A 17184-nucleotide genomic window follows, 5' to 3' on the forward strand; every position below is an offset into this window, starting at 1 on the left:
CTAATCACCCACCCGTCACCCTGCACTAGCCATCTAAAAACCAATGAGCAAGTCCTATCCAATCTAGCCAACATTTTACTAGATAATCCTACCACCATGGGTCACCCTGCATTGAGCCTACCGAGCCTGCTCCAAAGCAATCCATGTAGCCTAGCCTACAGAAACTCCAGACTCCGATTGAGACTAACCAGACTTTATGAGCCTCTTACCAGATCCCTACCCACACTATACAAAAGATCTAAAAGCCAGAAGGGAATGATCACCAACCTCAACATCCTGAGGAGTCAACCTCCAACCACTAAAATAAGACCCATTCAAACTCAGTCCACCATAGTGGCCCCCCCTCTCAAAGGAGCACTAATAAATGCTAGATCCCTGACTGCTCATGCCACTGATATCTGTGACCTGATATTGGCTGATAACCTGGACTTTCTTGCTGTTACAGAGTCTTGGCTACATGAAGCAGCAGGACCCCTACTCTCATTAGCAATCCCTGATGGCTATACCATTCTGAGACAGGACAGAGACAAGACGTGAGGCGGCGGCATTGCCATCATCGCTAAGGCCATGCACCCAAGAACAAAGTTATAAGCACTGGAGTTATAAGCCACTGCACACCCATACATTCAAATATCTATGGACATACACCTAAGAATCTAGGCCCTGGACACAACCACTGCAGCATATCACAGGTATAGATACACCCGTAGTATCGAATATCACTCAGGTGGTTGTGGGGAGGGCCTGCAGTCTTGGGTGCATGGTCAAAGGCCATGCCCCCAAGAACACATTTATACGTAGTGTAGTTACAAGCCACAATGGGTGTGATATGCTGTGGTCGTTGTGGCCAGGGCGTTGTGGCCAAAGGCCATGTACCCAAGAACTAAGTTATAAGCACTGGAGTTATAAGCCACTATGGGTTTTATATACTGCACTCCCATAAATTCAAATATCTATGGCCTTACACTCAAGACTTTAGCCTCTGGCCACAACTACTGCAGCATATTACAGCTATAGGTACACCCGTAGTATCGAACATCACTCACGTGGTTATAGGGAGGGTCTGCAGTCTTGGGTGCATGGTCAAAGGCCATGCACCTGAAACCAAATGTATACGTAGTGAAGTTAGAAGCCACCAGGGGTGCAATATGCTGTGGTGGTTCTGGCCAAGACTAAAGTCATAAGAAGTGAGGTTATAAGTCAGTATGGGTATGTTGTGGTGTGGTGGTTGTGTGCACGACCTAGAGTCTTAGGTGCATGGGTGCAGACCATGCACCCAAGAGTAAACTTATAAGTAGTGAAATTATAAGCTTCATGGCTTTGATATGCTGCGATGGTTGTGGGTAGGACCTATAGTGTTGGTTGCTTGGCCGCAGGGTGTAGGTGGTAGGTTATACATCCAAGATGCTAGGCCCTGCCTACAGCCACTACACCATATTACTGCCATAGATTAGACGTATAGATTCGAATATGTATGACATGTTTGAAATTGTACTTACTGTTTACTTTGTTGAGATTCCATATATTTCTTACATGACTTTAGTACTTGGCGGAAATATCCTTTTTGAACTTCTGTGATAAAAAAAAAGAGCATGTTAGTGTTTGTTTTTTATAAAGACTTATTTCATTTTATGAGAGACATTTTAGTTTTTTTTTACCCTCATATTTAGTTTACAAACCAGTGTACTGTGCATTTTGCTCAGTTCTGTGTTTGTTTTTCAAATCCTTGGGTCTGGGGGAAAAAAATCCTTGTCGGATTAAAAAAAAACTTTCTTTGCTATGCTACAAACTATTTCTTTGTTTGCTTTGCATGTTTACTTGTTGTTTCTGAATAATGTTATGTCTGTTGGTTTGCTGCAGATTTTTTGAAACAGTTAGATACCTGTTGGCGTATCATGGATATGTGAGATCTTTTAGACAAGCCATAGTTTTATTCTAACTGTGCATTTTTTGTTACGGATCTGTGCTATTCATTTATCTGTGTGGTTGTTATACACTCCTGGGCAGTTCGATACCTGTTGGCGTATTCTAACTGTTTATAGTCTTTTACTTGAATTTTTGTTAATGTTGAAGTACACATTAGTTATAAAATTTTGGCTTTAAGAAGATTAAATACGCATTTGTAAGATTACCTGGCAATCTCTGCTTTAGAGTAATGGTGCTATCATTACATTCGAACTATCCACATTTCTTTTTAATGTATGCAGTGTAGTGACCTGCATTGGTTGTAGCTCCTGCATGGTATATTATACCTATTGTTGTTAAGGTTTTCTTACCAAGTGACACTTGACCGTGTTTGAATCCAGTCAGCTTGCAATTGTTTTTGGTACCATCTGCAATGTAACATAGAAGCATTACTATTATGTAGTTACTATGTGTTTCTATCAGTAAAGTGGAGCGATTATCTGAATTGCACAAAGTACATAATCTGCCATGGTTTGCATTCTGTAGAAGTTGCTGAAATGGAATGGATTCACAATTAGGTATGGATACATACACAAATCGCTCATTTGGGATTTGTTCCTGTATAACATTGTTACAGAGAGTGAATGTATGTTTCCACATGTATGAAATCTGGAAGATTTCATTTATAGGTATGTTTTTGTTTTCCAGTACTTGTAGTAAGTACATTAGAAATTCTTGTGGATCTTCTTGTGAGTTTATAGTGAATTTCGCCATTCCAGCACAGTAGTCCACTTCTTGTCTTATTCCGTAAACACTGTACGTGTTGTCAGGATTGTTGGCTGTGTTTCTATGAAGGACTAACTTTGCAAACACAATTGGTCTGTACTGTGTAAGTAAATATTGTTAATAATTGGTGGAAATTGAAATAGAATATTCATTGCTACATTTGCATAGCAACTTACACCAGTTTCATTTGAAAATTTGAATGGACCAGCTAGTTCTGTCTCTGAGTGATTTTTTCGGAGTTTCTGTTCCTTCTTTGAAGAAGTACCTGAGTTACTTTCCCTAATAGGTTTTTCTTTGCTTGTAGTAATTGATGAAGTTTTAGCTTCTTTTGTTTTCTTTGAGGGATTTGCCATCAGATTCTGTTGCATTTCTGTTTGAATTAGTTTTCTTTTACCATGTTTTACTTTTTCTGGAACAGGATATGATTTCAGATGGGGGTGTACATTGAACGCAGTCTATTTTATTCTAAAATGCAAGGAATATCAGCGTTCAATTTACTTGCATCAAAGTTGATTAGAAATAGACCGTCGAGTGTACGTAAGGGTGATAGTGCTACGTAGCTCATGCCTTCTTTAAAGACTGTGTTTCCTATATCTATCAATGCTTTGTCTAGGGTAAGACCTTGGGATTTATGAATGGTGACTGCATATGCAAGAGTAAGACAAAATTGTTCTCTACGTACATAAATGTCTTTGAAGAGAAGGAATCGAGCAGTTGAGCGTCCTATCCTTTTCACTTCTGAAAGTTTGTCAAAGCGAATATTGACAAACTGAATTTTGTTGTCACCTGGGTATGTTTGAAAGCCAACAACTGTACCCAGTGCCCCATTAACTAGCCCTTGCTCCACGTCAAGGTTACGTTTAAGCATGACTCTACAATTTAAGGATAATTTTAATATTTTTTCCAAATCAGCTGTGTTGAAGATTGAATTTTCTAAGGTATTTGCAGGCCGATTCATGGAATAATTAGCGCGGCGCAAGTGGGCAAAAACGTGCGAATCGCAGTGGAATAGCGAAAATCGCAGTACAAGTGCGAAAATCGCACGAAAAGCAGCGCACATCGATTCATGGAAGTCCGTGCGCGAGAAAACCAGCGGATGTGCGATAAAAAAGAGCGCGGCGCACGTTGGCGCACAGGCCATCTAACAGCGTGCGCCAGGTCACAGCGAAAATCGCACAGGCCACAGCGAAATTCGCACATAGCGCGGCGCACGCAACAAAAGTAGGCGGAACACGGACGTAACACTCGGAATGGGGAACAACTTGCCAAACGTGGGCGTCATGGGGGAAGTACAGGGCACAAGTGCGCGGAACGCCCACACGCTCGCCTACAACACGTATTCATGGAATAGAATAGGGCAAAAAAGCGCACGCTCAAACCAGCGCACAGGCACAAACACGACCGCCACAAGAAAGCAGGCGGTAGCGTCGCTGTAAGAAATGTGCGCCAAAAGTTGCGCCAACAAATAGCACCTATATACTGCCATGATGAATGTCCTATACTGTGGCCCTCCAGGACAAATGACGTGCAAAGGGGTACCCACAAACACGGATACCCGCTGACAAAAAATACGTATGCGTGTATACCGGGGTGCGCGGGAATTTCCACACACGATTTCAGCAAGGTACGTGTATTTCAGGGGTGCGCGGGAAGTTCCACACGCGATTTCAGCAGGGTACGTGTATTTCAGGGGTGCGCGGGAAGTTCCACACGCGATTGGCCCAGTGCGAGCAGGGTACGTGTATTTCAAGGGTGCGCGGGAATTTCCACACGCGATTTCAGCAGGTTACGTGTATTTCAGGGGTGCACGGGAAGTTCCACACGCGATTTCAGCAGGGTACGTGTATTACAGGGGTGCGCGGGAAGTTCCACACGCAATTGGCCCAGTGCGAGCAGGGTACGTGTATTTCAGGGGTGCGCGGGAAGTTCCACACGCGATTGGCCCAGTGCGAGCAGGGTACGTGTATTTCAGGGGTGCGCGGGAAGTTCCAAACGCGATTGGCCCAGTGCGAGCAGGGTACGTGTATTTCAGGGGTGCGCGGGAATTTCCACACGCCATTTCAGCAAGGTATGTGTATTTCAGGGGTGCGCGGGAAGTTCCACACGCGATTGGCCCAGTGCGAGCAGGGTACGTGTATTTCAGGGGTGCGTGGGAATTTCCACACGCGATTACAGCAGGTTACGTGTATTTCAGGGGTGCGCGGGAAGTTCCACACGCGATTTCATCAGGGTACGTGTATTTCAGGGGTGCGCGGCAAGTTCCACACGCGATTGGCCCAGTGCGAGCAGGGTACGTGTATTTCAGGGGTGCGCGGGAAGTTCCACACGCGATTGGCCCAGTGCGAGCAGGGTACATGTATATTAGGGGTGCGCGGGAATTTCCACACGCCATTTCAGCAAGGTATGTGTATTTCAGGGGTGCGCGGGAAGTTCCACACGCGATTGGCCCAGTGCGAGCAGGGTACGTGTATTTCAGGGGTGTGCGGGAATTTACACACGCGATTTCAGCAAGGTATGTGTATTTCAGGGGTGCGCGGGAAGTTCCACACGCGATTGGCCCAGTGCGAGCAGGGTACGTGTATTTCAGGGGTGCGCGGGAATTTCCACACGCGATTACAGCAGGTTACGTGTATTTCAGGGGTGCGCGGGAAGTTCCACACGCGATTTCATCAGGGTACATGTATTTCAGGGGTGCGCGGCAAGTTCCACACGCGAGTGGCCCAGTGCGAGCAAAGTATGTGTATTTCAGGGGTGCGCGGGAAGTTCCACACGCGATTTCAGCAGGGTACGTGTATTTCAGGGGTTCTGGGGAGTACCACACGTGAATTGGCCGCGTGGGCCCTCCCAGGTGTACGCTCCACAACCTCCACGGACCCTGCAGGCAGCCCACACCACGGGGGACTACCCTGCACCCATGCTCATGTCCCGCAGGCAGCCCATCCACCATGGGCATGCCCCCCAGCCAACCCACATGTCACCTTGCACTACTGATCAACAATGCATGTCTACCACCACCCCCACCCCCCTGCCACCATGGGCATCCTCCACCAGGCCCCCACTCATGTCCCCCTAAACCCCCACCCCCGAGCATCCAGGGTCACCCTCCACCAGGCCCCCACTCATGTCTCCCACCACCCCCACCCCCCAGCATCCAGGGTCACCCTCCACCAGGCCCCCACTCATGTCTCCCACCACCCCCACCCCCCAGCAGTGCAGGGGCAGCCTCCACCAGGCCCCCACTCATGTCTCCCACCACCCCCACCCCCCTGCCACCATGGGCAGCCTCCACCAGGCCCCCACTCATGTCTCCCACCACCCCCACACCCCAGCAGTGCAGGGGCAGCCTCCACCAGGCCCCCACTCATGTCCCCCTGCACCCCCACCCCCCTGCCACCATGGGCATCCTCCACCAGGCCCCTACTCATTTCTCCCACCACCCCCACCCCCCAGCCACCAGGGGCAGCCTCCACCAGGCCCCCACTCATGTCTCCCACCACCCCCACCCCCAGCAGTGCTGGGGCAGCCCCCACCAGGCCCCCACTCATGTCCCCCTGCACCCCCACCCCCCAGCATCCAGGGTCACCCTCCACCAGGCCCCCACTCATGTCTCCCACCACCCCCACCCCCAGCAGTGCAGGGGCAGCCTCCACCAGGCCCCCACTCATGTCCCCCTGCACCCCCACCCCCCAGCATCCAGGGTCACCCTCCACCAGGCCCCCACTCATGTCTCCCACCACCCCCACCCCCCAGCAGTGCAGGGGCAGCCTCCACCAGGCACCCACTCATGTCTACCACCACCCCCACCCCCCAGCATCCAGGGTCACCCTCCACCAGGCCCCCACTCATGTCTCCCACCACCCCCACCCCCCAGCAGTGCAGGGGCAGCCTCCACCAGGCCCCCACTCATGTCCCCCTGCACCCCCACCCCCCAGCATCCAGGGTCACCCTCCACCAGGCCCCCACTCATGTCCCCCTGCACCCCCACCCCCGAGCATCCAGGGTCACCCTCCACCAGGCCCCCACTCATGTCTCCCACCACCCCCACCCCCAGCATCCAGGGTCACCCTCCACCAGGCCCCTACTCATGTCCCCCTGCACCCCCACCCCCCAGGATCCAGGGTCACCCTCCACCAGGCCCCCACTCATGTCTCCCACCACCCCCACCCCCCAGCAGTGCAGGGGCAGCCTCCACCAGGCCCCCACTCATGTCTACTACCACCCCCACCCCCCAGCATCCAGGGTCACCCTCCACCAGGCCCCCACTCATGTCTCCCACCACCCCCACCCCCCAGCAGTGCAGGGGCAGCCTCCACCAGGCCCCCACTCATGTCCCCATGCACCCCCACCCCCCAGCATCCAGGGTCACCCTCCACCAGGCCCCCACTCATGTCCCCCTGCACCCCCACCCCCCAGCATCCAGGGTCACCCTCCACCAGGCCCCCACTCATGTCTCCCACCACCCCCACCCTCCAGCATCCAGGGTCACCCTCCACCAGGCCCCCACTCATGTCCCCCTGCACCCCCACCCCCCCAGCATCCAGGGCCACCCTCCACCAGGCCCCCACTCATGTCTACCACCACCCCCACCCCCCAGCATCCAGGGTCACCCTCCACCAGGCCCCCACTCATGTCTCCCACCACCCCCACCCCCCAGCAGTGCAGGGGCAGCCTCCACCAGGCCCCAACTCATGTCCCCCTGCACCCCCACCCCCCTGCCACCATGGGCAGCCCCCACCAGGTCCTCACAAACCCCAATCATGTGCGTAATGGTCAGCCTCCACAGCCAAAAAGCCCTACCAAGTAACCCATTCACCCACATGGAAATGGAAATCACATGTTACACCCCCAATGTTCATTAAGCTAATGAACCCATGTCCGTCACACACAATGGTTGCAATTGAATGGGAAAACACACAACATGACATGCATGAAACCAATGAGATGATACCACACAGTGAAGTATGCTAAAAAAATTGTATTGAAAAAAATAAAGAATGCTAAAGAAAGAAAACAAACTACAATGTGAATGAGAAAAAAAAAGCTGCATGTCCGTATAAAAACACAAAACTGCAAATCAGAATCAAAAAAAATTATGTCCAAAGTCAAATGTAAAAAAATCTCCATGCAAAAAAGAACTATGTACAAAACTAACAAGGGTCCATGAGCCCAACTGAACAAAGGAAACCTACTAAAAAACCTACCTAAAAATCAACTATATACAAAAAGTGGAGCAGTGTCCGTCGACTCCAAATCATAATAAGAAAGAAAGGAAACCTAAAACTAAAGAACTATATACAAAGGCGGCGGGCAAGTCCAGCGGCTCAATCCGTGGTGTCCCGGGCCAGGGCATCATCGAATTCCTGTTCGATGTCCCGGAGGCGGTCCAGTTCCATGGCCCCAAGGATCCGCAGGGACGACGCCGTGTCCTCCTCCAACCCCCTGCGGATTGCCTCGAGGCACTCGGCCCGCCTCAGGGCCCTCCGCATGGAGTTCTCCGCCCTGACCATTGTGAGCCGCGCCTCTTCCGCCCGCCGCCGCTCCGCACCTATGGCGTGGCCCAACCGCTGCCACACGGAAGACACTCTCTGTCCTGGGTCCCCCTGCCCTTGGCCGATGCCTGCCCCTCCGATGTCGAAAGCCCCGAGCCTTCATGTCTCCCACCATGTTGCTGCTGCTGCTGCTCTGCCTCTGCCCGTGCACTGCCTCCTGCTGCCTGCACATCCTCCGCCGGCTGGGGTGCACTTGTTGATGTGGCCACCCCTGCTGGACCTCCGACTCCCGACTGTGGCAGGGATGCCTCCTCCACCAGCCTGGCCGCACCGTCAGAGGCAGCTCCACAGGGCACCCAGGTGACTGATGGGTGGGAAGATGGCACAGAGGACGACTGGCGCGTAGGGGGTCCAGTTGAGGAGGGGGTCGAAGCAAGCCCCATCAGACAGCGGAATCCGGCCTGGGTGACCTGTCCCAGCAGGCTGACGTGGTCAACGAGCCATTCGAGATGACGTGCAGTCTCTCCATGAAAAGACTGCAGGTCACCTCGCATGGCCCGTTGACGCAACGCCACACCAGCCAGGACAGGCTCAACCCGGACCTGGATGGCCACGTCCGCAGGCAGAGGAAGGCCAGTTGACGTCAGCTAATCCCCTGCCTGAAAACGGGTCTGGACGTAGGCATCCCTGCTGGTGCAAGATGATGCAGGGACAGGATCGGGGACAGGATTGCACACAGGCACCTCCACGGCCGCCTGTGCTGCCTCCTGTCCCTGGTCCTGCACTGCACCACTAGCACCAGTGGGATCCCCACCTCCAGACCCCGTCTCTGGTGCTTGCACGGCCTCCTCCTCCACCAAACCCCCCACCAACCTGGATGACTCCGTGCCATCTTCCCCTGTTGGGCCCTGTGGGGTCCCAGCTGCCCCTTCTGCTGCCGAGGAGTCCAACTGCAACCTCCGCCTCTTGGCGGCACCGGACTCCTCACTCCCCGACGAGATGACAACACGGGAGGGAAGCCGGGCCTTGCGTCTCCGGCTGGCGGTCGGATCCCCGCCGCTGTGCTCCACAGCACCTTCTCCGCCCTCTTCATCAGTTGACGCTGCAGACAGGGAGAAACAAAACACAGGCATCAGGGCACTGTACAATGGACACATACACGCATGACAGTTGGACATGAGTGGCATTGGCAAACCTCAGACATGTCATCACAATCCCCAACACACATGTCATTTCAACTCGCACACATGAGCCATACCACAGCCATATCGCAACTGCCACCACCATCCATACACATACAACAGCATCAGCAGCCAAAGGGGAGCCAGACATCACATGCAACACAGGAAGTGCACCACACATGTACACACACCACCACACTTGCATGCATGTCTACACCTCTGCCAAGTGTCGCACTGTTCAGACGGGCATCCATGTCACATCTGCCAATCAGGCTTCCACATCCCGCTGTCACATGCATCCATGTTGCATCACTGTTGCACCCTTGACAAATACACACACATGCACATGTACACAGTGCTCATACATGCAGCCGAAAACAACATACATGCCTGACATCACGGACATGTCTACTTACATACACATTCATCCAAACATGTGTGCACGCACAACTGCATTTGCCATGCAAGCCCACACACACAAGCACCATCCATGTCTCACACATTACAGCCCTCGCATGTGTCAGACCCACGGCCCTGTACACCCCCACCCATACTCGACCCCATACAAACAGATGTGCAACCGGCACAATGCCGAATAATCACCACACGCACTGCTCACAATCAGGATGCATGTACACTCACCGCTCGACTCCAGACGGGTCTGCTTCTCTAGGACCTGGACGTGGAGCGCTGGGGATATGCGTTCCAGGACCCCCATCTGTTCTTCCGACAAGTGGCCCCGGCGCCCCTTGGCATCCGCTGCCTTCAAGAGGCGCCGGGCCTTGTTCAGGGTCCTGGACCTGAAGTCCTCCCAGCGCTTCCTGACATGTTGTAAGTCCCGGACTGCCACCCCCTCCGCGTTGATGGCAGTCACGATGTCAGTCCAGATCCGAGTCCGTCCTTCCTTGTCGGCGCGGGAACTTCCGAAGAGGGCATCATACTGCCCCAGGACTTGCTCCACCAGGACACCAACTTCGGTGGCACTGAAGCTGGTGCCCCTCTGCCTCTCTGGCCGGGGGTTGTCAGTGGTCACAGATGGTGTTTGCCCCGACATGACAACCCCAGAGGCAGGAGTGGGTGGGCAACTGGGTCCTGGGGCTGGGCTGTGGAGCGATGGAATTCCAGTCGGGAGTCTTCGGTTCCAGCAGGGGTGGTCACAGCAACAGCACCCCTGGCTGATGTGCATGCAGCAAATGGCAGTGCACGTGGGCAGCAGGCAGTCAGGCAGCAGCAGATGGCAGGTGGGAGCGTGCTCAGGGCTCTGGGGGGCAGTAGTTCGGCCTTCTGGGCAGGAGCGTGGTCTTCCGTGTGCTTACGCGTGGCCAGCTTGGTACGGAGTGATTTGGCACGTGAAAATCCTGCACGTCAGCGTGAAAACCGAGGAAAGGCCCTTAGCGCGTAAGCGCGTCAGCACGCATACGCGATTCTATTGGACCAAAGGCCCTCAGAGCGTAAGCGCGTCTGTGACGTGACACGCACGGGTGTTTCCCACACAGCACGTGATGACAGAGCACACGTGGGAAGACTGCACGTCAGTGTGTCATCGCGTGTGATTGGTGGAAATGGCCCTACACGCAGAAGTGACAAAGCGTGTAATTGGTGGAAATGGCCCTAGCGCGTACACGCCGCGTAAGTGACGCTGGACGTGTGGGCCTGTATAAAAGGTACGCGTAGAACACCATTTCCTTGTACGTGCTTTTCGTGGAGAGCGAGTGGGTGAATTCTGTACTTCTTGTCGTTTCACACGCGATTTACTTCACGGCGTTTCAAGTTCGTATTCCCTGTTACCTCTGACAGCTTTTTCTCTTTTTTCTCTTTTACTGGTTTACCTGGGCCTGTTCCCTCAAACAGTGTTCCCTACTACTGTTGTCCTGTCTCCTCAGACAGCGTACAAATCTTCTTTTGGCGGGGGTGTTGCCAACCAAACGCGCTCCTTTTTCACGCTCTTTTACCTGGCAGACGGTGAGTCACGCACGTATCTAACATCTGTGCTTGCCCCGTGTGTAGCCTACCCCTTCAGAGGTCATTCTAGGCTGCGTGTGACACGCATACGTTCATTCTTGTGATACTGGGTGCCACAGCGTAGTGCAGGTTTTTCTTTCTGCACACGTGGTCTAGGAGGGGTTGCATGCACGTCATCTCCCTTTTTTGGGGCTCCTGTGCGTAGCGTGACCCGTCATCTTTCCCCAGGGGTTACAATCAGCCTTGCAAGAGCACTAGGGTACAATTACCATCTGGTACCCAACCCCTTTGACCCCCAATTGCCCAGGACAATATTTTACGCCCACTCCCATACGCACATTAACATCAGTGCCATGGCTGGGAGGCGAGGATTCCGTAAGGGTGGCAAAGGTGGAAGAGCCACAAGTGGTGGCCGTGGTGGATCCGGTAGGGGACGTGGTCGTTACTTGCAGGGTGAGCCTGTCCCCCCATGTGTGGAGGACCAGTCAAGGGCACCCATAATCCCCCCCCCCCTCCCGTTGAGGCTGATGTGGCTGACACCATCCATGCTCAGCCCTTGTTGGACCAGCCCATTGTGGCACCAGACCTGGCTGACTCCATGGCTGACTTCCAGGTCAGCAGGCCTATGACACGTGCGCTGGTGCACGTTGATGTCACCATGCCACGTGCATCTGGGGCAGCAAGGTCATCTGCTGCACCAAGTAGGCAGGGCGGAGAGGCTGCAGGGGCAGCTGCGGCTCCATCCACCCCAGCCCTCACACACCCAGCCCGGACAGTGTCGGTCCTAGTCCATGCTGCTGACATTCCCCCTGACACCATCACACTAGAGCCAATAACTGCACCAACTCCCATGCTGAGTGTGCAATCCCACACTCCTGATACAGAGTCCACCAGGGCTCCTGCCCCTAGTGTCCAGAGCGGCGCAGGACACTCAGGATCACCACCACCTTCCAAGCGGAAGAGGAAGAGTGCTCGTCCGGCACAGGCTGATGCCCCAGACACGGCTACACAGTCCGGCCCATCCAGGAAGCCCAGCTTCACGGATGACGAACTGAATGCACTTGTCGAGTATGTGTCCGGACATGACAACGAGATGGTCATTGTTGCAGGATCCAAGACCACACCTGCACAACGCCAGGCACACTGGCAGACCGTTGCGGACATCGTAAGTGCCCTTGGAATCGTGAGGCGCACAGCCAATGATTGCTATAAGCGCTGGAATGACCTAAAGCGCAGGGCAAAGAGTAAGCTGGCCTCAAGTCATGCCGCAACTCTAGTGACTGGAGGTGGGTCTCCAGTAGTAGACATGGAACTCACTCCACATGAGTCAGTCGCTGGGACCTACGTCACGGAGGAACAGATCCAAGGCGTGGGAGATTTGGCTGATTACGAGGCATTGTCCGGTGAGTGCACATGCATGTGTGTGTCATCCATGTGCATGGTGTGTGTGAGGGCTTCTGTTTGTGTGACAGGTGAGAGTGTGTGCGCCTGAGTCGTATGGGTCAGCCATGTGCCTCATGCAATACGTCCTGCGCAGCTGCATTTGGCCATAGCAGTATCCCTTCTGCCAACAGTAGACATCTAGCCCAACTGCACGCCAGTTGCCCTTGAAGTGTCACCTTGCCACAACATTGTTGCTTGATTTTTCACTGTTCATTTAGTCAGATTGTTTGCATTCCACCACTTTTACTAGGCATGTCGCAGTCCTGTAGTCACATGTCTGACATGGCTATGGTAAAGTGGAGTGACTTTGTTACCTGGATATCATTTGTTCAAACATGTCCCTGTGCAATTGCACCATTTCGGACTGGCAGCTCCAGGTGAAGAATCTGACCTGTTTGAATCAGAAAAGCTATTACATGCGGGAACTGGACTGAATGAATAGGTGCTGCCCTCCTCTCCATCTTCACTCAATAGCAATGGTACATGCCATCTGTGTGATGGCATGTGTGTTTCACCTGCCAATCACAGGGCAATGTGTGATGCCACTGCCAGGCAGCATGCAGAAAATGTGTTCATCTTCCATCTTGGTGTCATCAGTGTGTGCCATTTGCCTGCCCTTCATACGCAGTGAGGGTGCATGCATGGGAGGGTTTTAGTCATGTGGGACATGTGTCAAACAAGTACTGGTTCTCTTGCTTCTCAGCCCTCATTGTGTGCCATGGTGCTAATGCCTGTTTCCATTTCTTTGTTTTTATGTCTTTGCAGGGGAAGACGCACCTGATACTGCTGGGGTTGTGGAGATGGTGCAGACCCAGGAGGGGTCCGAGGGCCGACCAACCACCAGTGAGGGACGTGGTGTGGTGGTGGGTGAGAACCCACAAGTGCTGCAGGTCGTGCTCTCAAGGGGTGTCTCTGGCTGCACCTCCCCCGAGCTGTACTCAGGTGTTGATTTGGATGAGACCTACGTGCCGTCGCAGGTGAGTGTTCCAGGGAGGGATTCTGTTCTGTCTTACCCACCTGCACCAGGGTCAGAACCCTCAATGGGGATGTCAGTGTTGGCAGCTACGTCTTTGGTGGTTACGGATGCAGGGTCACACTCCGCGACATCTGATCCTGTTCCTGGGCCAGCAGATCAGAGGGGGAATGCAGTCCTGCAGCCTCAGGCAGTGCCGGCACAGCAAGGCGCAGTTCGCCTTGCCCCAGACAGGTGTGGTGCCCGCCGACGTGGTGGCCGTACGCCACCTGGCAATACCGCATGGGAGCAATCCATTTACGGTATGGCAACCCAACAGGCAGCATCATCCGAGATGATGGCTCAGGCCATGGATAGGGTGGCCACTTGCATTGTCCCCCCTGAAAGGCTGATGGAGCGACTAGAGCAGGCAACCGACTCCATCTGCCAGTCACACAGGGAGGACATGTTGGGGTCCAACAGGGACAGGCGGGCGGCACTGGCGACTCTGCAGGAGGCCATCTCCATTGAGTCCCAGGGCCACAGGGAAGCCCTGAGGCAGGAGCTCCTTCACCTCAGGACGACTCTTGTTGAGCTTGAGGCTTCAACACACCAAAGGACAGAACAGCAGCTGGAGCGTCTCACCCGTACGCTCTCAGCTGAGATGCAGGCAACGAGGGCGGAGGTCCGGGCATCCCGCGAGTTGTTGCATGGGGACCTCCGCACACTCATCCTCCAGAACCAGACCTACCACACCCGCATGCTTGCAGCCATGGAGGAGCAGACTAGGGCCTTGCGTGGGCTGCCTCCCATAGTGCAACCACCTCCGGATGCAGCTGCACAGGGTGATAATAGCGACAGCAGTGATACTCCCACAATAGGGTAGCCGAGTGGGCCATGAGCCCATGGAGGTGTTTTTTTTTCCCAGGATCCACGCAAGTGGGTTCTGGTGTGCATCCTGTCCTCGGACCTCCTGGGTGGCCTCCCCAACCCCCCCCCCCCCCCGGGCCCTTCAATGGCCATTTTTTATTTTTTTTATTTTTATTTTTATTTTTATTTTTATTTATTTTATTGCCAATTATTTTGGGACGATTTGTTGGCTTCCGTGGTTCCTGTGGGCATTCGCTGCATTGTGGCTGGGCACATGCAGGCTTGTAATGTATTTGGTTCAGATGCTTGGGTTTGAGTCACACACACCCCTCCTGCTTCCCGTTTCCATGGGCTTGCAAAGGGTGTGCCCAAGTGACAGTGAATTACACAGTGACGTTGGACTCCCATGAGCTGTGTGGGCAGTCTGTAGTCAACACTGTGTATACATTCCTAGTGCATATTGCTGTTGTGTTGTACACTGCATGTTGCATTGATGTGTAACTCATCTTCTGTGTCTACCTCCCAATTTGCAGGTCCCTTCCTCATGTCTACACAAGGACCTCTAGTCTGGAGATGTGGTCCATGTTGGCAGCAGTGCACCTACAACTCTACATGGCGCCAACACTGCACAGTTGGTAGTGGTGGGAGTGCAGGCATTTCCAGGTGGTGAGACTACTAATATTTAACATTAGTGATGTCATGTTAATGGTAGTACGTGCTCAAGTTTGTTGTTGGTCCGGCATTACTGTGAGCATTTCAGGTGTTGCAAGTTTCTAATAGGGACACTGTACATTGTGACACTAGTGTCATGTTGTGGGGATTACTTTGTTTACCTGCAAATAGCATGACATGGCACGGTGTGTGGTGTGGCGGTGCTGGGGTTGGGTTGGCTGACATGGCACTGTCCTCTTGTTGCATTTTGCAAGTGGGTATTCATTTTAGCTGCTTGAATGTGTAACTTCACAAAACTGCATTGGTGGTGTCTGTGTGGGTAGGGATGCACACATTGTGACACTTCCAGGTGAACAATCTCAGGCTGATATGGTTTTCACGGTTCTTTCTCCAGACATTCAGGATCAGTGTCAGGTTGAGTCATCATTGATTGTCAGATGGAATGTGCCAGGGCAGTGTGCACTCCACAGGGGTGTGATTTCTATGTGAAGTAATTAGCCACTAGCTGTGTACGGGCTGCCTCCCCCCGTGCCCTTTCCCCTCCCATGCGCAGCGGCTGTGCATGTGGTTGGGGATGGGGGGGCACCACCATGTCCACGGCCAGGCCCCGGCGTGTTGCAACGTTGTGCAGGACACATGCTGCCACTATGATCCTGCACACTACTGGGGGAGCGTACAACAGCTGCCCGCCAGAACGGTCAAGGGAGCGAAAGCGTGACTTCAGCACTCCGAATGTGCGCTCCACTATGCCCCGGGTTGTAATGTGGGCTGCGTTATATCTTACCTGTGGTGGCGTGGTGGGGTTCTGAATTGGCGTCATCATGTGGGGGCTGAGAGGGTAGGCACTGTCCCCTGTGGAGGTGGTGATTGGTATCATTGGTGGGGTTGTGACCTTGCTCAGTATCTGACATGCATGCATGTGCAGTGGCATTCATACTCACCAAGCAGCCATGTATCGCCATGCCGCCCAGCTTCTAGGTCCCGGCTTAGGGTGGACATTCAGTAAATGAAGCTGTCGTGGGTTGACCCGGGATAGTTGGCATATACTGAGGTGATGATTCCCTTGGCATTACATACTACCTGCACGTTGATGGAATGCCAGTGCTTGCGGTTCCTATAGATGTGCTCAGATGCCCTGGGGGGACGTAGAGCCACATGGGTGCAGTCGATGGCACCTAGCACTTTGGGGAATCGTGCCACAGCGTAGAAATCCAGGGCGGCAGCATGCCTTTCTGCAGGGGTTCTGGGCAGGTATATGTGCCTGCGGACTGATGGGCGTGCAGTGATGATGTTCAAGACCTGGTGTAGGCAGCGTGACTGGGTGGCCTGTGATACACCACCCACAATGGCACTTGTCCGCTGAAATGATCCAGTGGCTAAGAAGTGCAGTACATTGAGGACCTTCTCCAGGGGGCTGAGTGCTTGGGAGCACAGGGTGGGTGATGTGAGGTCATCCTCCCACTCACTCACCAGGTCCAGTATGATGTGTGGTGGAAACCTGTACCTCCCATGCACCTGGTCATCAGGCGTCCCGAAAAGGCTGGTTCTGGGTGTGAATATTCTGGCCCTGACTATCCTCTTCCTCCTCCTTTGGTAGGCCACGCACACTGCTGCTAGGAACGGTATGTTCATCCTGGGTCTGAGCTTGTTATTTTTTTAGCGCGCAAATTAATGCGTTGCGCGTGTTGTAGGCGAGCGTGTGACCCGCGCACCCCTGAAATCCAGTACCCAGTCCAATAGCGTGTGGAAATTCCCGCGCACACCGGGATACAGGTGCGCTGACGTACTTGCGTGTGTAAGTGTCCGCGCACACCTGATATACACGTACATAGGCCAATCGCGTGTACGCGCACTTTTGTCCAATTACACGCGATGACACCCTGACGTGCTGTCCAATTACACGCGATGAGACTCTGCCGTGCTG

Source organism: Ambystoma mexicanum, chromosome 2q (assembly GCF_040938575.1).
Source record: "Ambystoma mexicanum isolate Mex_15411 chromosome 2q, UKY_AmexF1_1, whole genome shotgun sequence".
In the NCBI taxonomy this organism is placed as follows: Eukaryota; Metazoa; Chordata; class Amphibia; order Caudata; family Ambystomatidae; genus Ambystoma; species Ambystoma mexicanum.